At 42.7% G+C, this 9,495-nt stretch overlaps 1 protein-coding gene across 1 annotated transcript in view; it reads left to right on the top strand.

Moving 5' to 3' along the window:
- Positions 1-1,845: 1,845 nt before the first annotated feature.
- gpr4 (G protein-coupled receptor 4) overlaps positions 1,846-9,495 on the top strand; it is a 44,760-nt gene continuing 37,110 nt past the window's right edge. Inside the window, exon 1 of the mRNA XM_084558997.1 lies at positions 1,846-1,947. The gene's annotated coding sequence lies outside the window, so the exon portion shown is untranslated. The remainder of the gene's footprint in view (positions 1,948-9,495) is intronic.

The following is a 9,495-nucleotide window of genomic DNA, read 5'->3' on the forward strand; positions in this document are numbered from 1 at the left end:
CTCCCACCATCGTCTCCCACCATCACCTCCCACCTCTAGATTGCAGACGAGCCAGGAAGCATGTCTGCTGCCAGAGAGCTTCATGTGCCGTCCAGATAACACTTCTGATATTCCCTAGTGACAGGGCGTGGACCTGCCACAGGATCACATGTCTCATCTAATACTCACCATGGATATAAGATTAAAGGCGCTTACTAGTCATTTACATACAAAAGAGAAGGAAAGAAGTCCACATTTAGAGTTTTTTATTTTGGCAAAAGTAGAACATTCTCATTTACTCAAAGTATTCACAGCCTTCGATGAGGAACAGGTGCATCCGGTTTGCTTTGATTGTCTTCTGAGATTTGACTAGAAGTTGATTGAGACCACCTGTGTCTGAATGTATTGAGCACAGTTAAGAAAAGCACATGCAAGATGCATGTTGATGCATGCATTATGGTTGCCACTGCAACGTCTTCCAAACAGGTAGCTATAGGCTTATTTTTCCTGTCCTGACACTGCACCCCTGGGCATATTTAAATGACTCCTAATACAAAAGGTCATTCACAAGCTTTAGCCACGAATGTATTCAGTCTTGGATTCATCTATATGGTCACTTTGGAGGATTTAGTCTGACATGATGATGAATAAATTGATATCTAGTAATGCACTGGATGTACAATAGATATGGGATTTATGGCTCTTTGAAGGGAGCCGGATCTTGAGGAGCCGTTCCTTTTGAAGAGCCGTTCAAAAGGCTGGCTCGATGTTACAATCATTTATTTATTTAGAAGTTTTTATCAATGAAACAATCACTGGTAGCAAACATTCCACAGGGTGGTGCCATATCCCCATGCTTTGACAGTGAAATCACTATTTTGAATTTTCCCTCACTTAAAAAACTTTGGTGCACAATAAAAAACTACACCGGCTACAGATAACTTCCATGCAAAACAACTTTACTGTAAAAAATGTCCACACAAGAACCAAATGCAGCTACTTTTCCTTTGACTCTGACTCATTTAGTGTTTGTTTTTTTGTTTGTTTGTTTTTGTCTCCAGTCAGACAGACTCCAGTGGTGCTCACACTCCTCATCCCCATTAGTTAGCTAATAGCTGTGTATATACCTATAGCTGTGTTCAAGTGAATGGAGCTTGCAGCAGATAACTCAAACTCGGAGATGTCCATAGTCGTTCACCTGAAGGCAGCATGCACAGTGCAGACTCATGGGGCACACTTGGTGACACGTGAGGAAAGCGTAGGCAATTTGCATATGAGAACAACTCGCAAAGGAATGGCTGCAACTGCGAACCGAGTCTTATCGTTCACCTAAGAGAGCCATTCAAAAGACTGACTCGTTAGCGAACGTCACATCACTAAAGTACAACAAACAAGAAAGACGCAGAGATGAGGTGAGGTAGGCAGTGGGGGCTCTGATTGATGTGATTGATGTCACTTCATGCGTCCAAAGCAAACTTAAGGAAAGAAAACAGGCAAATAGACGGACTAGGTAAACCTGTCATAGGGTAAATAGAAGGGGCACTGCAGGACCATCGTAGTATTTTTTATTTTTTTTTATTTTATTTTTTTGGGGGGGGGGGGGGGTTCGCTGCAAAATATGGAGACAAAATATGTCCTGATGGTGCGTCCCAGCATGAAGGCGAGAACAGATTGAAAGAGTTTTAGTGGAGGGTGACGAGAAGGGGCGGAATTCTGCATGAATTGATGACTCTCTCTCTCTCTCTCTCTCTCTCTCTCTCTGTCTCTCTCTCTCTCTCTCCCTCTGTCTCTGTCTCTGTCTCTCTCTCTCTCTCAGTCCACCGGCTGTGGTCGCTCTCACCACTCCGTTTCTCGCTCTGACCGTCTCGACGCGTTTTCGCCGCGGAGGCTGAATGAATTAAACGCTCTTTATTTCTGGATACGTGGATCTGTTTCTGAGGCGGCAGGAGACCCGGAGAGCCTGAGTGTGTGAGTAAAAAGACAAGAGAAAAAAAGCGTGAAGCGTTTAATGATCCGTGTCTTTAACTGCCTGCTTTGCTCTCTCTGTCCTTCAACTGTGAAACTGTCACCTGCTACTGGAAAGTACAACTCAGCTGTTTGGGACGCTTTAGCTCAGAGGCTCCACGTCTCTGCACTCATCTATCTATCTATCTATCTATCTATCTATCTATCTATCATTACCATGCATTGCCATTGTAAGTGAACCTGAAGCTCTTACTGTACAGACAAACTGCCTGATTGATTTATTTTAGACATCCAGGAAAACAGATGTAATCAGGGAGCTCATCTCATCTCCTCTGCTCTCTGATCTGATCTCACTCCCATTTCTCACCCATTTGCTCCCATTAACTTGTTGCAAAAGCAAACTCAAACTGCATTAGCGAATGGAAAACAGGCTGATCTTTACAGTACAGCCGGCTCCCGTGTCCCTGCTCTGCAGCAGCTCCAGGGGTATTGACTGCAGACAATTAATAAATCATGAGAGCCAACAATGAAATCTGCTGGGGTTTTTTTCCTGTCATTGAACCCCTCCAGCTGTGCACTGCTCTGTGCATGGACCACGCGCCGTTTTCTTTGCACGAGCGAGAGATGGAAGTTGTGTGGTTCACTGTTAACCAAGCTGGCATCGTTCCGCATTCAGCCGACGAACTCTAAAGACTTGCCCGCTCATTTATCGCCCACGTGTAGTTGAAATCTTGCCATTTAGTCAGTTTGCGAAAGGCACCTGTTCATCTTAAATCTTTGCTTCTGCCAATAAGAGTTGAGTTCTCGAGCTTCGGTCTGTGAGTTTGAGGTCTGAAAAACAAAAAGGTCAGACAACATCGCCTCTTCCTGAGAAGTTAGTGGATTAATATTTGATGTTCCTCCTTTTTTTTTCATCAGAAGCTGATGATTAATAAAACTGTGACGGGAAGGAAGCTGGAGGTTTACAAGCTGATTAAGTACTTTCTCTACCGGCTGTCAGAGAGATTTTGAATTGAAAGATATGGATTTGTGAGAAAGTTTGTTGGATTTGAAGTATATTTTCTTTACTATCATTAGTTTTATTTAATGCCGACGTCTGGAAAGGAGCAGCTTTAAGTATGAAACCAAAATCATGGGTTACTATTCATCGTGAAGGATTGTGTCGCCTCAGACATTTTTTAGTTTGAAAATGAAAAAGTGAAGAGCTCCAGTTCTGAATACTCCACTTGTAAAGTCTTTGTTAAGCAGCTGAGCAGACGAGTGACTCAAAGAGACGCCGATCTCTCAGGAAGCATTGTGATTCATGGAGCTGCAGGGAAACGTTCCAGCAGACGTTAATGGACTTTCTAGTAACACGTCAACACAATGAATCCTCCGCGCCTCCTTCAGAATTCCTCTTTTCTACTCCAGCCGGCGTAATATTAAAATCAATACTCATTTTCTTTCTCGCCTCCGCGTCCACACCCTCACACTCTCTTTTCACCCACTTTCCTTCTTTCTTTTTGCTTCATCCTTTCCTCCTTCTCTGGTTCAGATTTATCAGCTTTGAACTTAAAATACACGTACAGAAAAAAACATCCAGTCTCAACCTAAATTAATTTACGAACCCATCTACCCTTTTTTTATTTTTCTCGGCTCTCCTTTTTCCTAAATCTCTTGCGTTGACGTGTTTCCAACCTCTTTGGAAAGCCAATCTGCGCCGTTTATCGCCGACCTTGACGGCGGGAGGAGGACTGTGGTTAGCTAAGAGCCCCAGCTTTACTTACCTGCCGGTTCTACGTTATGCTCGTGTGTACACCACCTCTTCCTCCCTCTTCTTTGCCCCCGGCCCAGATGGATAGATCTCCCCCTCCTCCCTAAGAAGTCAGACGGCAGTGTGACCTTTAGAGGAACGTGTTCAACCCTTGGGTGAAGTTTGGAAGACAAGCACAGCTTATCCTCCAGAACAGTTCTCTGTTTGATCGGTTCTCTTAGTGCAGTGCATGACTGTTTGTTGTTATCAAAGAGTACCATTATATAGACTAAACCAGACGTTTTAGTTCTCTAAGCAGTTTTACATCCATTATCTTGCTTCACATCAGCATGGTACAGACATATGTATACTAATGACTTTTCAAATAGCCCCTGCAGCAGGTCAGAGTCTTCACTCATCTTGTGAACTACACCATCTAATAAACGGATTAGAACAATTGGATTAGGAAAAGTGAGTCAAAGATAGGAGATAAGACGAGAAGAACAACTGGCAAGAGAGAAGAGAAGACAGGAGACAGTGAATTTAAACGACAGAATGGAGACAAAAGAAGGGGGCAGAGGGGAGAGGTGGAAAAAGATAACAGATGATGGATGGATGGCTGACGACAGGAGGATAAAAAAAGGAGCTTCAGAGGAGGCCGACTGTGAAAGAGATAGCAGCGATGGTGTAATTGCTCTCCAGAGGAGTTCTGATAAGCAGCACTTAAGAGCCTGTGTGGTTAGGTAATCACTGTGATTAGCCGCTATGGCGGCAGAGACAACGTTAAAGGAGGATCGACGCTCACTGCATTCACATTACACTCCAACATAACTCTGCGCTCATGTGAACTAAGACAGTTTCCGTGAGGAGAGTTTAAACGGGCTGCATCGGCGCGGACGTGATGAATCTGTCCTTCGCCACTTGGAGGCAGTGTCAAAAAACATGTGTGGGACAGCCAGAGATGGTTAGACTACTTCTGTTTGTGATTGGGCTCTTGTCAGCCCTCAGCTTTGCCCCGGCTTCAGAAAAGATTGGACAAAGAGCTTCTCTGTAGTTGAGCGAAACCAGGTTTTATACGCAGCCATTTTCTGTTTTTCCTCTCTCTCTAGTTGGTGCTTCTTCGTTGTTTCTCATGTTGAACTCCAAGCCAGCCATCAAATCAGCGTTTGATTGAAATTCAGATCCACTTTTTTTTAAATCACTTAAAGGGATTGCACTAGGTTCAGTCTGGATGTTGCTTTATAGACTGAAGAATGATTTAATTTTACTGGTAATACTATGAAGAGCCTCTTGACTCTGATATGTTCAAGTTGACCTCAATAAGCTAATTAACTTCAAATGAATAAAAGATTAAATATGCTATTTTTTCATCTGCGTATGACAACGTCTGTAAAACACATGCATAACTAGAGGCTGTACACTGCGTAGAGAGGTGAGAGGTAAGAGAAACCAGGTAACTTTTGAATCAGCATATTTCAGAATCAGATTTGTCACAGCAATGCGCGTCAATTTGACGTCGCACACTGTAGCCTGATGTGCACTTCCCCAGAAATGTAACTACGTGTCGCGGCGACGCAGACTGCAAGAGCTGTGATTAGGAGTGTTTCCGGTTTAGTGTTTCCGGCTGCTTCTCCATCTCCGCAATTTTCAAATTGATTGTTTTGGATCAATAAAGATGGAACACATCGAGGACAGGTTAACTGAGGAGGTTCAGAGACGCGAACATTTGTACGACTCGTCTTCGGAAAGTTTCAGTCGCCGTTGTTGAAAGTGAAGCAGGAAGTAGAAACAAAATACAAGCACTTGAGTGGTGTTGTTACAGAGCGAGCCAGACTGACAAGGCACAAGTATGAATGACTCGCATTGGCATAGGCTACGTCTGTATTTTACGGCGTCTGTGTCCCGCAGAGGCATAAACCGCACTTAACTCATCAGGTTAATGGTGATGTGTGGGAACTGATCTACCAGGCTGGTCAAGTAGTTTGAGTGGGCTTTATGTGATGGAGAGAAGAGTAACATCTGAGCGCAGTGGAGGTTTTGTTTTTCTCTGTATTGGTTGAAACATGCCCTATAACTAAATCGGAATCAGAAATACATTCATTAATCCTCAGGGGGAAATTGGGTTCCTCACAGCTACTCTAATAAACCACAGTATAAAAATACAAAAACAGAATTATATAATATATAAAAGAAAAAAATGAGACTTAAATACAATAAGACAGTATAGACAAGACAATATAAACACTTAAGATACTATAATATATGCTCTGTATTTATTTCACACAATAAAATGGCATGTTACCAGACTTCTATTCTGATAGGAGCTGAGTCTGGCTACTCCAGGATGCATGAAAGGAGGAAAATACTTCAAAACAAACCTCATGATTGGTTTCTGATGCTGCTAACATGTTATCTAAAGTAATTTATATCAGCCCCCAGCAGACGCAGACCAAAACAACAATCCTAAAAGGGGTAAAAAGCTGAAAATAGCCAACTGATACTGGAGACGCATGATGTCCTGTATGCAATTAGATTGACACTTTATCCTGACACCGAGATCAAGGTCATTTTACTGGCGTTAGCCGGACAAATGGATTTAACTGCAAGAAACGGCAGCCTTCGGGCTCTAATTGGATAATTGCTCTGGAGATTAGAGGTGTCGATTCGGGTTTCTTAATTAGAGGGATGACTCATGAGCAAGTGAAGGTGACAGTGGGCTGAGTCACACCTACGCATCTGTCCACTCTCCATCGCATTTAGAAAGGTACCTCCATGGTTTATGGAGGGTTTGTATTTCATGCTGGTGCGTTTTTGTGGGTGTGGGTGCTCGCTTTTGTTTTCCCAGAGTCAAGAGCTCATTTGCATCAGCAAAAACGCCTCCTGCCAATCTCTCCTTTGTTGGTTGTCATGGCGATTAGACAATTGTTTCCTGGAATATCTGTTGCTTCACAGTAAAGTAGAAATACTGAACTTTTCTGTTTGGCTACTTACCGTCTTCTTCCTGGTGCCGTCTGTTAGTCTGTTAATAGTTTAAATAGTGACGTTCAGTGATGTGACATTCTGCTGCTTCATCCCTTCATTAACACCACTGATGAATCATAAGCAGTCCGTTATTTTCTTCTGATGAATAATACAAGAAAAATGATTTAATAATTCTTGAATTGCCATCATTGCGTCATGGCAAAATGTACCAGGTTGTGTGTCACTGGAAATAATTATAGCACCTGCTGATCTACAGGGCTAAACTTAGCTGTCACATATTTCTGTGCCGAATCATTACCGACGGCTAAACTAAGCCATCAGCTTCTAGAACTAGTACTTTGTTTAGATGTGTGTAACTCAACATTTGTATGCTGTGGTGTTCATTGTTGCCAAAGCAACAGCTGCAGCTTCTTGGCCACAATTTAAGTTGGAAAACTGGTCCTTCCTCTCCTTCCATGTAGCCAAGATGGCGTTCATTGAGGAAGAAACTTCTAGGCCGTTACGCCATCTGGGTACTTCTAGTAAAGAGCTTTCAAAATCCCAAGTGTGCACCATAGACTGTATAAAGATGGACAGCGGAACTGCTCCTCTAAAAGTGAAGCCAAAGCAAGTAGAGCTCCCCCTGGTGGCTGGCTGCAGTATAGGTCATAAGCTCCACCCACTCCATGTTAGTGGATGGGGCTTGGGTCAAATTAAAACACTAAAATACACATCAAATAATTTTTTTCAAGGATGGTTTCTGTCATTTTAGGTAATCAATATAATACTGATGCGTACTCAGATGTCCATTTTCTCAGGTGTCATTTCGTTATTTGATGCTATAGAAACAGGATGTGACATCATGACGACGACACACCAATCGCTCCATGAAGTGGTCCTATAGGACCGCGAGAAACAAGTACAGCGTATAATCCAACAGTTCCTTGTAACTGGTGGAGGTAGAGCAGAGCGTAGTATTAATTAAACGAAAACGTGAGTGAGTCTGGAGGAAGTGTGGGCGGGGCATCGATATCGCGCCTCCACGTGACTCCACTCTCGGACCGTACTGATCAGACTCTGGCTCCAAAGTCGCAAGATAGCGCCGCATGTATCCCCGGGAAAATAGCGTCAGTTTGACCAATGCATTGTGTTGGAATGTGTTGTCCATATTTATATACAGTCTATGGTATGCACAGACAAAAACACAATCCATGACACGAAAGTTTAATAACTTTATATTATTTTTATTTGCTTTTTTCATTGTAAAATTAAATGTTTGTCCTCTTTAAAAACATCCAGTTCAATCATTTATCCAGTCTTTGGAACATTTCCAAAACTCATAGTTCTCTGGTGACAAAAAAAAAAAAGTTCACTTAGTCTAGACAACCACACAGTATGTAGACAAAGGCACACAATCTAAAGTGTCTCCAGCTTAAGCCACTACCACACAGCAGCCCTGCATGAACCAAAGAAAAAACAATGTGGTCAACTATTTAATGTGAGTGAAGACCTCAGAGGACGCTAGCAAAAAACAAAACAAAACATTGAGCCAAGAACCACGTTGAACTTTTGCTGATTTGGCCAATCGATCCATGGAAGAACACTCTCCTGGTGGATTAAGTGCGAGCAGAGTATTTGTGTTCACCTCAAGGTTGTCGCAGTGGAAGGTAGCTGCGGCCGTAATGGAAATGGAAAGAAAGGCATCAACAAACTTTGGAGGCCTTCCTGGAACGCTGCAGCGTGAGTCTAGTGGCGCATTGCAATGGAGCACATCTCTGTGTGTGTGTCGATGAAATGATACGGCTGATGTCCCGCAGACTGAGAGGGATGTTTAAACAAAAGGGAGAGGACAAAAGATGGAGAGGACGGAGAGAGGGGGACGCACAGATAAGAGGTGTGTTACGCTCTTTGCATGTGTGTGTGTGTGTGCTCGTGTCTAACAGGGCTAACAGTGTTTACAGACAGACGGGAGTGACGTCAGACACACACACACACGTTTGTACAGCTATCTTAGTGAGGACATTCATTGACTTAATGCATTCTTAAAACTGAAACCTTTACCTAAAACCAAGTGTTATACCTCGAACAACCGTGTAATGAACTGAGGACCAAAGGTGTAAAACTCAAACTGGTCCTCAGAAAGACGGCACACACACACACACGCAGAGATGTGTGAGTTGTGGAGACTGCAGCATTAGAGCAGCTTTAGCAGGGTCGATACTTTCTCTCTTTGTTTGTCCTCCTCTTTTCTCTCCCATTAAACCTCCACCTCTCCATCCACTTGCCTTTTTCATCTCCACACACCATGCTCGTCTCTTATCCTGTCCATCTCTTCTTCTTTATCTTCAGCTGTGTTATATTATGTTTTGTCGTTTTCTCCATTTAACTCTATCTCTTTTCCATCTCTTCCACATTAGGATTTCATTATCTCCTTCCAATTCTCTTAACTATCCAATTCACCCACACATCTTTACTTTATGTCCATCAATATTCCCTACATACACTACCTGGCCAAAAAAAAAGGCGCCACCTGGATTTAACTAAGCAAATAGGTACGAGCCTGTAATTGGATAATTACTGCATGAGTGATTATCTTTCAGCTGGCAACAAGTTATTTAACCCCAACTGATGCAATGAGTAGCTTCTCATTTCTTAAACAACCATGTCTAAAGACACATCTTGTTGTCGTGGAAAAGATGTTAGTGTCAAATCATTGGCATGTATCAAGCAGAGAAAACATCTAAGGAGATTGTAAAAACTACTGAAATTGGGTTAAGAACTGTCCAACGCATTATTAAAAACTGGAAGGATATTGTTAATCAGTGCATCAGGGTAAGAAGACAGGCAGATGAAGTGTA

Source organism: Chelon labrosus (assembly GCF_963514085.1).
Source record: "Chelon labrosus genome assembly, chromosome: 13".
Taxonomy (NCBI): Eukaryota; Metazoa; Chordata; class Actinopteri; order Mugiliformes; family Mugilidae; genus Chelon; species Chelon labrosus.